This window comes from Leptopilina boulardi, unplaced genomic scaffold (genome assembly GCF_019393585.1).
Source record: "Leptopilina boulardi isolate dan_hultmark-lab unplaced genomic scaffold, ZJU_Lbou_2.1 LbouV2_377, whole genome shotgun sequence".
Taxonomy (NCBI): Eukaryota; Metazoa; Arthropoda; class Insecta; order Hymenoptera; family Figitidae; genus Leptopilina; species Leptopilina boulardi.
This window is the reverse complement of record NW_026137948.1, coordinates 1,928,623-1,946,037: the sequence shown is the minus strand read 5'-3', so window position 1 is coordinate 1,946,037 and position 17,415 is coordinate 1,928,623. Positions and strand designations below refer to the sequence as shown.

General features: G+C 28.8%; 1 protein-coding gene across 1 annotated transcript in view; it reads right to left on the bottom strand.

Moving 5' to 3' along the window:
* The window catches only part of LOC127287928 (midasin), a 152,342-nt gene that overhangs the window by 134,153 nt on the left and 774 nt on the right, over positions 1 to 17,415 (bottom strand). The window lies entirely within an intron of this gene.

Sequence of the window (17,415 nt, the reverse complement as noted above, 5' to 3'; positions counted from 1 at the left end):
GACATGTCCCAGTAGTTGACCTGTCTCAGTAATTGACATGTCCCAATAGTTGACATGTCCCAATAGTTGACATGTCCATATAGTTGACATGTCCCTATAGTTGACATGTCTTAATAGTGGACATTATCGAATGGACATTTTACCTAATAAATAATAATAACCTACCAATATCAAAATATATTCAATACTAATGTTATCCAATATCATTTTTTATCCTTAAAATCAAAATATCTTTAATGCCAAAATTATCCAATACCAAAAAATTTTTCCAAAAGCCAGCTTCCATTATTATCAAACAATCAATATTTTTGTTGCATTATCAAAATATATTCAATACTAATGTTATCCAATATTTTTCTTTATCCTCAAAATCGTAATATCTTTAATGCCAATGTTATCCAATACCAAAAAAACTAAATGGATTGAAGTATTTTTTATATGAAACATTTAAGACAACCAAAAGAAACAAATATCTTCTAAATCAATATTATGCAATATCCATATTTTATGCATAAAAAATTATTTAATAATCAATGATTTATCTTCAAAATACATATATAATTATTAATAGGGGAGGATGGGGCAAGGATAGTTAAGGGGCAAGGATAGTTAGTGGCGCTTTTGCCTATACGGCTTCTTCAAAAAGGGCACTATTCTTCACATATCCTTGTTTTAACACCAAAAGACGTCAAGAAAAATTTGATCTTGATGCGATATCATTTGTGTAAGCTACGTGTTTATTTGTGAAAATCCTGTTTTTTCTAAAATGTCTCAGTTCTGTTTAAAACACTGTTTCAGATATTAACTGTTTTAAATATTTATTTATGTCCAAAAAATTTTGTTGGTAGTGCTTTGAAGTGTTTTGAGGTGCTTTTATCCAATGAAATTAAAAAAACCCAAATTTAATGTCTTTTTTTGATTATTTTTCATAAAAAAAATTTTGATAACTATCCTTGCCCTAATAGTGAGGCAAGGATAGTTAAATTTTGTTTTAATTTTCCGCTAATATCTCGAAGGCATTACAATCCACAGTAAAATAATGTATTACAAAATTGTAGCTAAATAAACAGGCTTTCGAACGATACTATTCTTTTTCCAATGCCTATTGAATTTTAGCTGCTAGATCTAAAAATGTCTTACCTAACTATCCTTACCCCATCCTCCCCTACTATACAAAAATAGGAATATATTTTTTGGGCCCAATACAAAAATGAAAAAGACAAATATAATATAAGAAGATTCAACACATGCAGTAAGTTATTGAGCTACAAATTGCAGAAAAATATTATAACCTATATAATAATCAAGTTAAGTTACCTGAGACTATTAGAAGCTTTTTTTAGCGACACTACTACAATGTTGTTGCAACGGTAGACGGTTGCTCTATGTTTATCTTACATCAGCAGTAGCCGTTTTACTCCATTGTGGAGAAGTACCCCCACTCTACCAACCCGGGCCTATGTTAAGTTCTCGCATGAGGCAGATATTACGGTAGGATTGAGTGACATCATCGGGGATAGGTGTTGGCAAGTTAAGTATGGATACACCACTTCCACTCACGGGGATTAAACGGTTATCATCTATATCGCATATACAATAATAAAAAAAATTTCCCTCTACCCAAGGCTGTTTGGACAAATCGAGCGATCACGGATTGGGTGCTGAAAAGGTAAGTGATATACCCTCAATCTATCGGCCTGTCCCGGGCTCAGACCTCGAGTAAGTCAATTACAGCGGGGGCCTGTGTGGCGTTCTCGGGCTTATTGACAATATTATTTTATGGCGCTTAATGAGTTTTTCAAAAAAATTATAAAATTTTTAAATATAAACATTGTTTAATTTATTTTGACATATTCGTTTTCCTCAGAAGATCACGATTACGAGCATATATTGCTTCAATAATAATAAATGTTAATATTGAAAAGTTTTATAATTTTAGTTCAATTCAATAAACCTACATGATGTGTTTTAAACCGATTTAAGTATCTAAGTATTTAAAAGGTCATCGACCATCTTACGAACCCTCAACCGAAGGCTGTTTTGACAAAACAAATTTTAGGTAGAAACTCTCGAGAACCCTAATTATCAAAGCAAAGATATAATATATATATATATATATATATATTATATGTATATATATATATATATATATATTAGATATGTATATATAATCTAATAATAATGTGAAAATTCAACTGCTAAGAAAATGTGAATGAATGTCGGAAGGAATGAATACAAAGATTATTATAAGATAATTTTTAAAAATTTGTAATGCAACGTTACAAATTATTTAGTATGTAAATTTGAAGGAATTCGCAATAAAAATTCTAATGAAATATTAAATTATAAATTTTACAATATTTATTTCAGAATTAATTCCAAATTTATCAAAAAATGATAAATAAGTAATAATATACAATAATAATATTAGATTGAAATAATTGTTATAAACCCAAAATTTTAATTTAGAAATATCACTAATTTTAAGGTTAGCGGAGGCACCAAGCTGCCAAAATCTAAAATTTGACAGAAAGTGTTTAAAAATGGAACTCTAAATTCTGTTTTATTGTTATGGGGTCGTTTATCCCATTTTTATTTGTTCAATTAGGTATTTCACTTTTAAATAAGGCTGCATGATCAGCTGGAAGCTTGGAGGAACAACAAATAATTTTACTATAGCCCATCTACAGTTGGTAACGTTGAAAACTTCAAAAACTTAACCTCAAAATCACTTGTTTGACAGTTCTTTATTGCTTTTTTCGTTTGTTGTCCCTCCAGGCTTTGACGTCATCAGCCTCTGACGTCACAAGGTAAAATGCCTAATTGACGTTCTGCCAAACCACTATTTTGAGGAAAGAAAAGAATAAGAAAATAGACTAGGACTCTGTTTTAATAGTGTCATTTATTAGAAAAATCTTAATATTAGAAATACATAGAGAAATAAAAACACAGGTTTACAGTGAAATTGTCACTCGAACAAACCTTTTTTTTCGATTAATATGTGTTTTTTGAGTAAGAAAATCATATTTTAAATTTTTTTCCCTCGTGCAATTTTTTTGGAACAGCAAATTATGCATTTTCGAGTTGTGACGTCACATAAAGTCACCGGTAGAGAAAGCAGTTAATCCAAATGTAAAAAATAAATCCCCATTTGAAAGATAATAATTAAATTACCTCTCAAACCATTGGTCAACCAATAAAATCCATTCAAAATTGTCAGAGTTACAGTCGATTAAAGTTCAAGAAAATTTTAATGACTTTTTGACATTCGTATAACTTTTGCTAATTTTTTCAAAGTCAAACAACCAAAAAAATGCAAGTTTTAAATTTTTTATTAATAGTATATTTAATTATGAAACTTGTAAGCCTTTATAGACTTATATAGTACTATTGAAAATAAAATCAAACCAGACTATAGATTTTGTCACAACGCGATAACGTAAATAAAATTATAATATACGGGATCTGCCATTATGAATTTCGAAAAGCTGACCTCAGATTCTTATCAGCGACCACGAAAACCCCCGATTACTCATTTTGGTGTACTTAGCTCTAATTATTAAAATTTTGTCCGCCATATTAGATCCGCCACTTTGAATTTTCAAAAACTGACCTCGAATTCGTAATCAGCGACCCCGAAAACTCCCGAGTACTCATTTTGGTGATCTTTGCTTAACTTAGCTTTATATACATGCCCGCGGCACGTGGAATCCATGGTTGTGTTGACATCCATTATAGGCGGGGAGTTTATTCGGTGGGTACGAGTGTGTTGCCGTAGCCGCCCCAATACCCGTGGTACCTTTAAGGCATTGCCTGAAATTCCTAATTCTAAAATAAAATTTTATTTTTATTAATTATGATGTCCAACTTTATTAAACATAAGCTCCGACACTAAATGAAGGCTACAATGTAATAATAACAGTATATTTGTTAACACAGCGGGAGAAAAATTAGTTTTATAAGATCAAAAAAAAATTATTTTATTTCTTAATTCTGCGCATACATATACATGCATACATACATATATATGTATATACATATTCACAAAAGAATTTCTCTCTTGTTTTTTATTCTTCTCCACTAGATTGAATCTATAATGTATGACAAATTGCAAAAGCTAATTATTTTAATTCTTAATTACACGGAGAGAAATCTGCTGCGATTTTTGCTTGTGCAGTCTTTATTAATTTCATAAGTCATTTTTCGATACAATTTTAGCTTAAGACTGGAATAATTTAAATATGAATTTATGTATTTAATGTAATGGAGTGTATCAAACAAAAAACACAAGTCACGGGTGTTAATTTTGCATGAATTTCACATAAAAACTGCAAAGGGGACATGTCATAAAAGTATTAGATCCTCTCTTATAAAATTTGCAAGAATGCCATCTGATTTTCAGGTGGAATTTATACAACACAATCTTACCTCCGTATACACACAGCATTTCACACACACAATCATTGTATGCTGGTGATTCCGAGGAACGGAACGCACAATGCGCACGCTCGTGTTTTACTATGCGTTTTTAACCGCGAAATTTAAAATAATTTTATTTAAAATTTTTTTTTCTTATTGCAACACGTATAAACACTAATTCTTAAAGTTATACATAATACTGTTATTTTATAAACTTTAGATGACGAAAATAAACGAGCACATTTTTTTATCACTTGAAAGTTGAATATAAGGAACGCGAACTCCGTAGCGCGCATAGATTGTGCGCCGTTCCTCGGAATCAACGCAGCATATAATATTTGTGTGTGTGTGAAATGCTGTGTGTATACGGAGGTAAGATTGTGTTGTATATATTCCACCTGAAAATCAGATGGCATTCTTGCAAATTTTATAAGAGAGGATCTAATACTTTTATGGCATGTCCCCTTTGCAGTTTTTATGTGAAATTCATGCAAAATTAACACCCGTGACTTGTGTTTTTTGCTTAGAAACTATTTTTACAATAAATACTTGAATTTATGCTAAAAATGCAAGTGTCGTGCCATGTAATTAAAGTAATTTACTCATCCAAGCAAAAATCGCAGCAGATTTCTCTCCGTGTATATTAGAAGAAAGAGCTTACACATCCGAATCTGTTTCGAATCTCTTCGATTGCAGTAGATCCCACCAAAAATCATCCAGTCTTGTATCTTTTCGATTATACAATTTCATTTGTTCAATGACAAAATGATCAGCTACTAGAGCTTTATATTCTCGCTGAGCATTTTGAATAACACATCCACTAAGCAAATTTGCTTTTAAGACAATGTCCCTTCTGTTAGAGAATATTTCAAGGGAGTTTTTTCCATCAATTTAGATACTAAATGCTGAAGACAATTTCTGCAGTCTTGCTTAAATAAAAGAACTTCTTTGGGACTTACATCTTTGCATTTTCCTAGAGCATCACGAGTAATAAAACCCAAATCGAAATCTTTAGCTGGCTTCAAATTGACGTATTTTTTATCTACCTTTTTCATTACATCAATTCGATGTAATAAAGATGTTTCTAAAATATTTTCATCCACAAAACGTGTCATGCAATTTTTTACTAAAAGATTTAGTTCATCAAACAAGAAAGGTGCTAACGGAGCATCTGTTTGGAATTCAGTGAGAAAGGGCTTCAGATCCTCATCTAAAGATTGAAAAAAGGCTAACTTAGCCGGCAAAAGTTTGTCAAATACTGCCTTAGCGACAATCGTAAAACTATGGCAAGTCGGTGCTTTATTTGTATCCTGCACATGTTTCACATATTTTTTCAATTGTGGCAAAATATTCCGCAATTTTCGAGCAACTATTGAATTTTCCACCCATCGAACTTGACAGAATTCCAGTGGAAATTCAGTGGATCCTGTTATTTCAGTAAAAGAAGCACGACGAGCTGGCACTAATTTAAACAAGTTGAAGCATGATCTTAAAAATTGCACTAAACCCCAATTCGCCTTAGTGATTCCGGTCTTAAAACCACCGTGAACACCATGAAGTCCACAAGCACCCAATTCCAACAATTGTGATGAATCACAATCAGATCGGAACTCGGAATTAAATAATTTAATAAATTTCCAGTTCACGTTAGGTCCATCCATTGACGCTTGTGAAATTTTCTGAACATCAATATTTCCAAGCGCAGTTTGAAATCCTTTAAGAAGGTCGATTGCTGTGGTACGTTGCAGAAAGACTGAAGTAAGGTATCGAGAACATACTTGATTTTTATTATCGTTCCAGAAACGTATATTTAAATCCATTTTGTTCTTTTTTTTGATATTTTATTTAAAGCCTCGACAAATCCGATGACAAAATGATCAAGCATCTTTATTTCATTCAAAATATCCTGCTGAAAAAATGGAGCTATTCCGTAGGCTGTGCTGTAGGCAATTTTATCTTTGTGCAATTTCATCTTCTTAGCTCTATCGCTGTAAGGAAACATTCTCTGAAAAAGGAGAACATTACTTTCAGAGCTCCGTAATGAAGTGTGGTTCATTACTGTTTCACAGCACCAAAGAATTTCTGCTTCAGTAACAGCATCCTTGAGTGTATAAAAATCAAGCAAGTTTCTTGACAAACGAGTATCAAGTGGCCTATCTTCTTTTCTGGAAACTTCAACTGACGAAACGGAATTAACTGGTGTTTCTGAATTTATTGAAAGATTAGCAGACGCAAGAGATGATTCTTTGAAAGATGTAGAGCTTGTAGATTTCACTGGTAGTAAAGTTTAGATGAATACTGATTTTTTTGCACAATCTGTTAATTGTTTATGCTTCTTGCTTTTGGCATTGCTCGTTAGTGCAGACCGACCCATGGATTCAAATGAAAATGCTTTATTTTTACATAATGTACATTGAGCATAAAAAGGTTTTTTATCCTCTTCCACCCACGGAAACTCCAATTTCCAAGTATTCTGGAAGATTGTTTGACTTGGCATTGCATAAAAGAATCTAAAAATTAAGAAAGAAGAATAATAGTACATACGAAATGATGTAAATACAATAAATGTATAAATTTTAATTAAAACTTTTAAAACATGTATTTTATAAAAATTTAATTGATTAAAAAAATATACCAGTAAAAGTGTCAATACATTGCAAGAACGAATAAATCACAGTAAAAGATAAATACTTTTCGAATAAATAATTCAAAACGTACGTAAAAGTTATTAAATGCTTCTTTCAAAAATTGCTTAATTAATGAATTTCATTCAATAAAAAGATTTGATTATGTAATATAAAATGAGAAATAATTTACTAATGTTTAGGTAACAAAAGCACAAGAAAGTTGTCACTTTTTAACAATTTATGTCTATGAAATGTTTTTAGTTTATACATACAAATTTTTCTTAACAATATACATTTTGTCTTTACTTTTATATAAGCTTTTTTTAACTTTCATATTTAATATTTCATATTAAACATTCTTGATTAAAAGGTGATTTTTAACGTTGTAGTAAATCCTCATCAGAAAAAATGAAAAATATGTAACATAACCTCAAACATGTATTTCGAGCTGATCACATACATTTAGTATAAATATTTCAAGCAAAATAAATTGTGCAAGGTTTGATATTTATCATTTACAATTACATAAATAAATATACTTCGAATATTTTAAATGAAATAAAACAAAAATTTAGATTCGTTTATTAAATCAATGAATTTATTTTATTACAATAGGGATATTTATAAATCATTTTGATCTGATTGTGCTTTTATCACAACATGAAGCATTAATTAAGCAAGTAAAACACAATTACTTACCAAATAACTTTTGCTTCAAAATGTGAACATCTGACGACAAACACATTGCACTGTTATTTTTTTCTAACGACTGAAGCCATCCGCAGTACTAAAACTCAATCTCGAACCTAACTTACTTTAAGCGCGACTTTTAAATTAAGCTTATCTATTTAATAAAATTAAATCAATGAGAATCGAAGTAAAAATTAATTTTTTAAAAACAAATTAATATACTAAAATTTGTTTTAAATATGGTAAGAAAATTTCCGGTTTGGCAAATAATTCCCGACTTATTCCCGGTTAATTTAAATTCCCGGCTATTTCCCGGTTAGTAGACACCCTGAGAGCAATTATAAACCAAGGACGGGCCGTCGTTATTGCGGTGTCGGGTGTCCTGCCGCTTGTTGAAGCGCAGTTACGTTTTATAAACGAAGTTTTTCGATAATATATTCTTTAAACAGCGTTGCCAAATTGATTTTTGAAATTAATTCTTAACAATAATCATATCAAAACAATTATTACAATTATGTGGTAATTACAAGTAGTGGAACAGAGAAAAAAGGTTATAAATATATATTTAATATAATGTTTATTTTTTATCAATTAACGTAGACATGACGGTGCTTAATAATAATACATTAATATACGATATTTAACAATTGTCATAAATAATATTATTTTTTTAAAACAGAGAACAATACACTTTAGTAGTTAATGGCACAATCTGCTTGTAATATTCACTTATACTAATGTAATATGTAGTAGAATTTTATTTACACTTTTACAGAAAATAGTTTCTTTTAAAAAAATGAGCTCTTTATACGTAGAGCTCACATGGTGGGCCTGAAGCAACTTTAGGTTGGATGAAAATGACGAAAAAAAGTGGAAACGCCACTGTTTTCAGGGTTGATCATTCATCAAGAAAATACTCTGACCTAAATCCTAGCTGATCCTTTTTGGAAAATATGAACATTTTTCATTTTTAAATCGCCTAATAAGCATTTCCTCAGTATTAGCAAGGTGCATTTGTTTATATTATATATACAGAAAGAAAGCGATAGAGGGTGCTACAAATTGCCACTTATCTAATAAAATTTGGATGTATGATTAATCTATTTTTCTTTGGATAGTAAAAGAAAATTTATATTTACACTACAATATGGATTCTACAATCAAAAAATCTTAAAATTTTTAGCTTGATCGTAAATGTATTCACGAGAAAAATAGAATTAAAGTATGTGCACCTTGCTGCACAATAAATCTAAGGAGTTGTTAATTACCCAAAAGTTTAGTGACCTGATAAAAAAGCACATCAGCGATCAATTTGATTTATCTAATTCTAAATTTTACATAAGTGCTTTACTATAAATAAAATAGAAAAGAGTGGCTCTAAAAGACCTCTTCCAATAATGCCTACCTATACGCAGATATTAATTTGATAAAAGAAACCAAAACAACGGAACAATGCAAATGTTATGTGTGCTTAACCCGTGATATCTATCTCGTGGATGGTGCGGAAATGATATCAACTTATCTAAAATACAGATGATTAATGTAAATCATTTAAAATATGATATATATATATATATATATATATATATAAACAAATGCACCTTGCAAATACTGAAGAAATGCTTATTACACGATTTAAAAATGAAAAATGTTGATGTTTTCCAAAAGGATTAGCTAGGATTTCGGTGCCTATATAGGCCCTTGGGGCAATTTCTGAAATACCTACTGTAATAGATTTTTTTATCCTAAACAACTTTTGTAGTGAACATTTTCTCCAAAAATGCAATCCTGAAAAAATATCCAATCGTCCCGGAGCCTTTGATGAACACTGTATGTATTGTATGTGGACCTTCTATCGTTAAATTGACTACCAAAGTGTATTGTTCTCTGTTTAAAAAAATAATATTATTTATGACAATTGTTAAATATCGTATATTAATGTATTATTATTAATCACCGTCATGTCTATGTTAATTAATGAAAAATAAACATTATATTAAATATATATGAGGCAAAATTCCTGAAGTGATCCAACTTTAAAATTGAAGGTTTTCGGATCGGGCTGAAATTTGCACAAACCTTAGTACTTGGGTGAGCACTTCACCCATTAATTATTATTAAGTTTTATGCAAAACTGTAGAGGGGAGAGGGGGTTCAAATTTGTCGTCAAATGTGAACAGTGGGTTTTTTATAAAATCGTAACTTCTATAAAAAAAATGAAAAAAATTTTGACCTATATGTTTTTGAAAGGTTTTTTTCTGCTCTTTCGAATGGTGAAATTTTTTTTTAATTCAAAATTTACCCCTTTTTTGTGAAAATCAAAAATATTTTTGATTTTTTTTTTCAAAAGAGCACTTTTTTTTCTTTTTTTTACCTTTAAAATGAAGCTTAAGATATATACTTTCAATACCCAAAAAAACTATAATGACGTTTTTTTTGTTTTCGAGATATTATTTAATTAATTAATTAATGTTGCATAAAACTTAGTAATAATTAATAGGTGAAGTACTCACCCATAGTACTAAAGTTTGTGCAAATTTCAGCCCGATCCGAAAACCTTTAATTTTAAAGTTGGATCACTTCCGGAATTTTGCCTCATATTTATAACTTTTTCCTCTGTTCTATTACTTTTAATTACCATATAATTGTAATAATAATTCATATGATTATTTCAATCCAATATTATGAGGTATTGTATATTATTATTTATCATTTTTTGATAAATTTGAAATTGATTCTGAAAAAAAGTTTGTAAAATTTATAATTTAATATTTCTTTAGAATTGTTATTGCAAACTCGTCAAATTTACATGCTAAATAATTTGTAATGTTACATTACAAATTTTTAAAAATTTTATATTAAAGTTTTTGAGAAAGGCCGTAGCCGGATAAGCAGGGTCCTGCGGCCCCCGCTCAAATTTCGTCGATATTTACAGGATCAATTAGTCCCAGTATGAAACTTTTTTTCGCCAAGTTTCAACTTTTAAAAATAATTTTGAAAAAAGTTATGTCATTTTTAAAAAAAAATTAAAAATTGGATTTTCTCTTAAGCGTTTATAGTTTTTTAATCGGGTAAAAAATATGTTATAGGGGAAGCAAAAATGCATCTAACAAAAATTTGGCGACCATTTTTGTGTAGTGGAAGGGGTAAAAAAAATATTTTTTTACTTATTATATTTTTTAAAAATATTAATTAACTTGGCACAATCACCATATTTTTTTCCTACATTCTTTAACATCCAAGAAGCAACATATTTTTTTGGCAGCTCGATCTGAGGGGTACTTGCCCGTTAAAATTTAAAAAAACTTATTTTTGGCCCCTAAAATGTATGGTATCTCTTGAAAATAGGAGGCCTACATCACCGGGCAAAGAAAATGTTAAAAAGGAAGCAAAAATGCATCTAACAAAAATTTGGCGACCATTTTTGTGCAGTGGAAGAGGTAAAAAAAATATTTTTTTAATGTTTATATTTTTTAAAAATATTAATTGACTTGGCACAATCACCATATTTTTTTTCTACATTTTTTAACATCCAAGAAGCAACATATTTTTTTGGCGCCACGATCTGAGGGGTACTTGCCCGTTAGAATTTAATAAAACTGATTTTTGGCCCCTAAAATGCATGGTATCTCATGAAAATGGGGGGCCAACATAACCGAGCAAAAATATGTTAGAAGGAAAGTGTGACGAAACTATATATAGATATATATTGAACACTGTTAGTATATCTGCTATATATAAGAAACAATAAGTCTTGACTTATACGTCCAATGAATGCACAAAGGGTGTAAAGAGTCAGTAATGACGTAGACATATGTTTTACACCTAGATTAGATATGCTGGATTTATGTATAATGAATGCTCAAGGAGTGTGACTAAAGTAAACAAAATGAAGAGAATCACATAATTTATTTGATATATTATACCTTGCATAATTTCATATACACAGTAATATAAATCCTCCACTGCTAAAACTGTTATAATTGAATCGGATAGATTGGCGGAATACTGTGCATATGATTGTGCACTAAGAGTGTTGCAGAACTAGTAATAGTAACGAAAAGTACACGAATAATAAATGTTATTGCATTTATGATAAGTTAGATATACTAAACTTATGTTAATATAGTTTTATATAATTATAATATTAATGAAAAAAGTGCCGTGCACTAAAAATACACTTGACTTTTAATAATTGCCTGTTATTTTACTTAATGTTTCACAGTAAAAAGTAAATCTTATATTAAGGTTAATCTTAAATTAAATGATTCTTGGAAATCAACATAGTCTTAATTTAAAGTGAGCCTTGTATGAATTTAAGGTACTCATAAATCTGAATTTACAGAGTGTTTGAAATCCAACTCCCTTTGAGCCTTAATTTATAAAAGCTAAGTCTTAAATTCAGCTTGGGGCTGCTGCTTTGACCAAAAAATTGCCTTCAATATAGTACATAAAAAGTTCTGAAAATCAGCTTACATACTCCCTTTGTAAAATCAACAATGCCTGTCTTAAAAATGTTGCGTCTTAAAATAAGACTTAATTCCGCCCTTAAAATAAGATTCTCTTTTTACTGTGTTCAGTTTCACTCATAAAGCTGCCAAAAGAAGGCACACATTTGCATGTAAAAAAGAAGGGAAGAAAAAATAGGGCGATTGTGCCAAGTCAATTAAAAATTTTAAAAGAAAGTAAGAAGTAAAATATATTCTTACACCTTCCACTGCAGAAAATTGAACACCAAATTTTTTTTAAATGCATTTTTGCTGTCCTTTTAACATATTGTTTGCTCAGTTCTGTTGGCCCCCCATTTTCATGAGATACCATGCATTTTAAAAGCCAAAAATCAGTTTTTTTAAATTTTAACGGGCAAGTACCCCTCAGATCGAGCTGCCAAAAAAATATGTTGCTTCTTGGATGTTAAAGAATGTAGGAAAAACATATGGTGATTGTGCCAAGTCAATTAATATTTTTAAAAAATATAAAAAGTAAAAAAAAAATTTTTTTTACCCCTTCCACTACACAAAAATGGTCGCCAAATTTTTGTTAGATGCATTTTTGCTTCCCCTATAACATATTTTTTACCCGATTAAAAAACTATAAACGCTTAAGAGAAAATCCAATTTTTAATTTTTTTTTTAAAATGCCATAACTTTTTTCAAAATTATTTTTAGAAGTTGAAACTTGGCGAAAAAGAGTTTCATACTGAGACTAATTGATCCTGTAAATATCGACGAAATTTGAGCGGGGGCCGCAGGACCCTGCTTATCCGGCTACGGCCTTTCTTCTAATTCATTTTAGCAAGTTTGCCTTGACATTTTTAGCAAATTTATAATAAAAGTTTACTGCAACTTTATTCAGACAGTTTACAGTAAATTTAATATTTAAGTTTTCAGCAAGTTTACCCTATCAATTTTCAGTAAAATTACAATTCAAATTTTCAGCAATTTTGCTATGTAAACTTGCAGTAAGTTTTCATGTTTTACTTCCTGCAAGTTTTCATTGCATTTATGTTATTCGCATTTATAATTTACAAATTTTTATTTCTTATGTTATGTATTATGCTCAGAATTTTTATTTGTATTGTTTTTGAATTTTGTTCCTTTTTATCATTCGATTGTCTTTAATAATAAAGTTGAGATATATCGCTTTCTCCTAGTCAATAATTGAATTGGAGAAACCGCTATTATCACAACTTAATAATTAAATATAAAATAATTTTATCTGGTAATAAACCCCCTTTCGTCATTACATGTTATTTTTTTTAAATTTAATCATATTTATTGAAACAAACATGTGACAAAATTTCACACTGGTAGGTATTTCAATAAAAAGAAAATCTTTTTGGAATATAATAAATAAGTTGTTAGTATTAACATTTTTATATTTTCCAAAGCATAATCTTATAATTTTTTTAGAGTATCATCTTTACAAATTACAGGTAGAAAAAAAAATTGAAAATTGGATTTGAAAACAATTATCCAAGTCAGATGTTTCTCTTAAGTCTTACAGTAACATATATATTATTGGATCACAAACGGCAGCTATGTGTGCAAAGACAGTTTATAGAAATATTAGAAAATGAATTTAATGAACAAGAGGTAGAAAAGAAAATTAAAAATAGAACATAAATACGATTTAAATTAGTAACATTAGCAAGTACTCGAGTTTATTGTTGCATTAGGAGATATTATATTCTATTTTTTTCGTTTTATTTTGTAATGATCGTATATATTTAGCCAATAGGATTTGCTCGCCGGATGAAGCCAGAGTATTCCAATAAGGGGCCATACTTTAATTACGTAACGCTTTTTCTTTGAAATTTGAACCCATTCCCCCATGTAACAGATTTTTGTATACATTAGCGCATTTTTTTGCTGTGTGTAACAAATAGCTTGACCTCCCCCTCCCCTATGAAGCGTTACGTAATTAAAGTATGGTCCCTAAAGTATTTTATTAGATTTTTAAAGTAATCAAAACATTATTGTATTTAGGAATCTTACTTTTAACTGTGATTTTGATAGGAGAGGGAAAGTCAATAATGAAACTACACGCCATCACTAGCAAATTGGGCGGCAACGTATTAAAGTAGTATTACACTTTACACCATCAAAAAATCAATTTTTTTTGCATTTTCCTGTTTCAAATCATCATACAAATATAATCCCAAAATATTAAATCAAAATTCGAAGAAATAAAAAAGTTACAGAACAAAATGCAGCGAATTGCGAAAATACAACGTCAAACTTTGATAAAAATTTGTACATTTGGGAGTTAAAACATTAAACGCAATTTTCTCGAAACGATGTTTTTGAAACTGGTGGACAGCATAACTCGGGTTCTATTTATCCAAAAAAATACAATTTTTTTCGTAATTAAAGCCTGCAGGCATTAAGCCTGAAACCGATTATCTATTCCTTTTTGGTTTTTAGCTACGACCCAAAAACTGCCCAAAAAAACACCTATTTTGTAAAATTTTTTGAATTCGCTGCAATTTTGTCATTTTTAAATATTTTTTATTGGGCGAGGCACAAAGTTTAACGACGTGTCTCAGCTTTAAAACGCTTTTTTAAAAATCCGATGCCCCTGACAGGTTTTTAGCTTGTCCGACAATTTTTCCAAATTTTTTTTACCTTGACTTCAGTGCCCCCTGGTGGCCAGAAATATCCAATAAAAATTTTTTTTTTAAATTTTTTCTTGAAGAACTATTTGTTCTTAATATTGTACAGAAGGTTTCTGTCCTATAAATAAATTAACGAAAAAAAATTTTTGTTTGAACCCTTTTTTACTGCTTCTAAAGTGTAATACTACCTTAACAGTGATAAAAACAGTTCTAATGATTCACATATTACATAATGATGCTACATGCACACATTTCAACATAAATATGACTAATTCATAAACAATTTACTTTTTAAAATAGACAAACAATAATAATTAATGAAAAACTATTGTCTGCTAACAAGCGACTAGAGCTGCTGGCTATTATTTTTTCAAAAAAAATTCTTGTTGATAAAAAAAACTTGCAAATAAACATTCAGAGAAGGTTTCCAACAAGAAAATCATAAATTCATTAAGAAATAAATTTTTTGAGTCAATTTTAGTAAAAAAAACGACGGTCTGCTGACAAGCGGCTGGGCCTTCAAAAATTTATTAATTTATCAATTATTGAATTTTTTGTTAAAAAACTTTTTAAGAAGGTTTATTCTTGCTGTGCGATTCCAGGTGAGATTTTGATTTTTTCGGAGTAGGTTAACCGATTGTAATGAAACTTTGGAATTTTGTTATATATAGTAAGACTAATCTTTAACGTTAATTGCAGCATAAAATATTTGTTAGTTTACGAGATTCAAAACAATTTTTTATAATTTTTTTAGTTATAAAATTGAGGAATAAAGAGATTTATTCCTCTCATTTTCCTTGACATTTTAAAAAAAGTAGATCTCAAACCGATTATTAGAACGGAAGATATAGCAGTTTAAAATTTTTTGTTATTATTGCAAATCTCGTAAACTAACAAATATTTTAAGCTGCAATTTACGTTAAAGATTAGTCTTACTATATATAACAAAATTCCAAAGTTTCATTGCAATCGGTTAACCTACTCCGAAAAAATCAAAATCTCACCTGGAATCTCACAGCAAGAATAAACCTTCCTAAAAAGTTTTTTAACAAAAAATTCAATAATTGATAAATTAATAAATTTTTGAAGGCCCAGCCGCTTGTCAGCAGACAGTCGTTTTTTTTACTAAAATTGACTCAAAAAATTTATTTCTTAATGAATTTATGATTTTCTTGTTGGAAACCTTCTCTGAATGTTTATTTGCAAGTTTTTTTTATCAGCAAGAATTTTTTTTGAAAAAATAATAGCCAGCAGCTCCAGTCGCTTGTTAGCAGACAATAGTTTTTCATTAATTATTATTGTTTGTCTATTTTAAAAAGTAAATTATTTATTAATTAGTCATATTTATGTTGAAATATATGCATGTAGTATCATTATGTAATATGTGAATCATTTTACTGTTTTTATCATTCGTTGCTGCCCAATTTGTTAGTGATGGCGCATAGTGTAGTGTCCAAAAATAATATTAAATTTCAAAAAAATTTAATTTTCGTTGGAAAATATAAATCTTAGCGAAAAGTTTATCAAGACTTTCTTACAGTACTCGCCTAGCACAATTTAACACAAATTTTGAATTTTCAATATTTTTATTTTTATAAAACGTTTTGTCCAAAAATAATATTAAATTTAAAAAAAAAAATAATTTTCCATGGAAAATATAAATTTTAGGGATATTTTTCTTATTTATTTATTCTAGAATAATAAAATATATTTTATTATATTAATTAAAAATAAGGCAATCGTTTATTTAAATATATTAATGTGATTTAATACAAAGTTGATTTGCTCCAAAATGAATTGTTTCGGTAGGGTTGTTTAATTTAATTAATTGTTTAATTAAAGTTGTGGTAAAGAAACAATTTTTTGTTTAAACCAAATTTATTGTAAGAAAACTGTTTAACTATAGGTATATTTATTTTCTAATAAATTATTAGAGAATAGTTTATGGAGGGTTGAAAATAAATAAATTTCTTTGATGGGAATTAGAATCCTTAACTTTTATTTTTTTCGTTGAATCAACGTTGGTAACTTTAATTTTATCCTTTTATCCTTCATTTTCATCAAATAAAAAAATACGTATTTTCTTATTTTTCATATAGATTACGAAAAAAAATGATTCGGACAAAAAAAATTTTGAATGAAAATTTTCCGTGGAATGCCCCATACGTATTTATAAAATATAAGAATTTTAATTGTATTTCAAAAATTAATTTTTATTTGGAAATTTAAAGTTTCAATAGAAAATAATTTCATAAACTATTTTCTAATAATTTATTAGAAAATAAATGTACCTGTAGTTAAATAGTTTTCTTACAATAAATTTGGTTTAAACAAAAAATTGTTTTATTACCACAACTTTAATTAAACAATTAATTAAATTAAACAACCCTACCGAAACAATTCATTTTGGAGCAAATCAACTTTGTATTAAATCACATTAATATATTTAAATAAACGATTGCCTTATTTTTAATTGCACTTAATATACATTTTATATAATAAAATATATTTTATTATTCTAGAATAAATAAATAAGAAAAATAAAAAATATTTTAAATACTT